This window comes from Takifugu flavidus, chromosome 17 (assembly GCF_003711565.1).
Source record: "Takifugu flavidus isolate HTHZ2018 chromosome 17, ASM371156v2, whole genome shotgun sequence".
Taxonomy (NCBI): domain Eukaryota; kingdom Metazoa; phylum Chordata; class Actinopteri; order Tetraodontiformes; family Tetraodontidae; genus Takifugu; species Takifugu flavidus.
Window position 1 is genome coordinate 13,368,644 of NC_079536.1, and position 2,896 is coordinate 13,371,539.

At 42.3% G+C, this 2,896-nt stretch overlaps 1 long non-coding RNA gene across 1 annotated transcript; it reads left to right on the forward strand.

Moving 5' to 3' along the window:
* The first annotated feature begins 1,135 nt into the window (after window positions 1–1,135).
* LOC130513910 (uncharacterized) lies at window positions 1,136–2,481 on the forward strand. Its single transcript, XR_008946863.1, has 4 exons — window positions 1,136–1,270; window positions 1,680–1,931; window positions 2,023–2,283; window positions 2,366–2,481. It is a non-coding gene; the product is annotated as an uncharacterized LOC130513910 (long non-coding RNA).
* The last annotated feature ends 415 nt before the right edge of the window (window positions 2,482–2,896 follow it).

Sequence of the window (2,896 nt, forward strand, 5' to 3'; positions counted from 1 at the left end):
GCGGGTGTATCTTGCCTCTGCTTCTCTCCTGATGACCAGGCAGGTAATACCGCGGTATATTCCGTGTAGCGCTTTTCGTGTCTTATACTCACTCCGTTGCCTCTATGGTTTCTCTCTGAGTTGTTTTGGTGCCTTCTTCCCGTCACTGGAGATGGTCGCCCTGGGAGGGACAAAGACCGGCCTTCCGTCAACTCGTGATGAAAGGTCTTTCGATTCGGACGTCTTTTTGACTCCGGCTGCGCAGACTTCGGCGTTCGGTCGTCCCACGGCGCTCCTCTCCAGGTCTTGGGATCCGGCTCGAAGGACCAAATTTTGTGAGGATGAAGTTTTGATCACCCGCGCTGTTCGTTCACTAGACTCAGAGTAACCACGCAAACAACTGGAGTCCTTTGCAAAGGGGGAGCCGAGCAGCAGTTCAAGCTTCCTCTGTCAACTCCGTTCGTCTGCTGCTCGCTCACCTCTTTTATTGGTGCAAACAGAATGGGTGTCTAAACAGGATCTCATAATTCATTGTCTTCTGACATCTTTACAAACTTCTCTAATCCTGACCAACAGGATACGTCTGAGTGCTGAGCTTGATAGTAAGCAGCTTCAGCACTTTTACGACACTCTCATGTTCTTCCTTTCCTATCAACATTCCTCAAACACTCAAAGTCTACATACAATAGCATTTAAAGATAATACTAATAACAACAATAACAATAATCCTTCTCACAGCTGTGAAGAAAGAAACAACACAGAACAGAAACCTTCCACAGAACAAACATTTGTGAGCATTTGTGAAAACTAGAGAAGAGAAAACTATTGGAGAAAGTTAGACTGTTAGAACCCTAACACTGTGGTTCAGAAGAAAAGAGAAAAGAGTTGGTGGCCTCAAGTAAGAAATTTAGGGGCCTACGTTGTCTTCCGGTGTCCGAGGTGTGTAACTGAAGAAGCTTAAATCCCGTGGAGACCTGGAGGCCCTCCTGGAGAAAAACATTCTTAACATGAGTTATATCGCCTGAACCTGTTGTTTGGTAGCGTTCCCGTGTAGGGAGGTATCCCCATGGGAGCTACATCACCACCAGTTGGTCCACCGGGGCAATCGTCAATATCAGACTTTTCGGCGCAATCAACTTTTTTTTTTTTTTTCCTTCTCGCCAAGCATTGTAAAGCGAATATATACATGATCATCTCACAGTCATTAGCTCAGTCCTCCAGAACTTCATCGGAAGCTTCACCGTCTGCGAGCGCGTGTAACAAACAAAGATGGCTGCAAAGATGACTACCGGTAAGCCTCAAATTCTTCCAAACTTTTTCTCTGTAGTTTTCTAAATAGTTTTAGAAAACTATTAATGAATGAACTATTAATGATTAACTACTATTTACAAATAACTGTGTTTTAGAAGTTACAGTAGAGGTTAACCATATGCCAATTTATCCTGGTAAGCAATCCGTGATCTTTTTAACCTGAAAGTTGTTCTATTTTTATTCTAGATTTTTAAGTGTAATTTTCTGTATCTTTAAAGTCAGCGCCGATGAGTTTGAAGGAATAACCGTCACGCAAACAGACGTTGGTATAGTTTCTTTTAAATGATTAACTCAGTTTTTTTTTTTTGTTTTTTTTTGTTTTGTTTTTTATGAACAGCTCAGTTGTTCATAGATTGCTGAAATATAACTTTTTATGATACATTTTTCAGATCTGTTAGCCAGGGCTGAAAGATTGGTATCCGAAGACAACCAAGAAACTGAAAAAGCAGTAAAAGCATTGCTGTGTTCTGAAACCCCACTCCCCGTGCAGGGGACAAATTGCTGTGTAACTGAAATTGGTGAAATTGAGATTGAGAGGGAAACCTCGGCACTTCAACATGGGACTGACTCAAGTAAGCAGACGAACAAACTCTCCAGAAGACGTGTGAGACAGCCAGGAGGACCGAAGTCGACTGTACAAGGTAATATATTTATCTGTGATTAGAAGTATATACAAAATATGTGCCGTTTTGATGATTTGTATTTTAACGATTTTCCCCTCTGTCTAAACAGAACCATCAAAACAGAACCTTCAAACGTGCGCCTCTCTGAGCACTGTGACTCCCACGGCCTTTCCACCCTCCCGTGAACCTTCTGCCCCTGCGAGGAGACGTAGAATACGGCAAGCGTGTACCACTCTGACCCCTGTACTTACAGCGGCACCCACGGCAGCTCCACTCTCCCTTTCACCAGATCCTTTCGAACCTGCGAGGCCGATAAGGAGACGTAGGAACCAGAGACACAAGTCTAACATTGTCAGGAGATTGTTTGATGGTATATTTTATACTATATCTTCTTGACTAATAATATAATAATATATAAAAAAAATAATAACTCATCTCTCATCTAATTACAGATTCAGGGTTGAGATTAAACGAGAGCGTTCCTGAACCGTCCTTCGACAGGGTGGAGGGGGATACGGGGGGCAACAATCATCCCCAACAACAGCACAAGCACCACGAGAGCGTTCGTCAACCGTCCTTCGACAGGGTGGAGGGGGATACAGGCTGCTACATTCATTCCCAACACCCCCAAGACATGGTAGTGCTGGAGATTTTCAATATGTCATACGGTATATTGTTTCCTCCAATTGTAACTAAAGGTGTACTAAAACAGTGTTGAAAAAGCTGTAATTTTTTTTTCCTTTTTCTGTCTTTTGTTTAAGATATGGATGAGGATTTCAATGTTGAATATTTTAATCAAGTACCGAATGCTTTACAAATAGCTGTTGATCAATTAAGTGAAATTCCAATCTCCATTCCAATAAATTTACAATTTACAGAAGCGATAATTGATGCTCCCGAAAGCCCTAACGCAGCAGAGCAAAATGAAAACGTCCTAGAACTTGACACCTTACAACTCATAATGATGCCCTCGAAAACCTTAA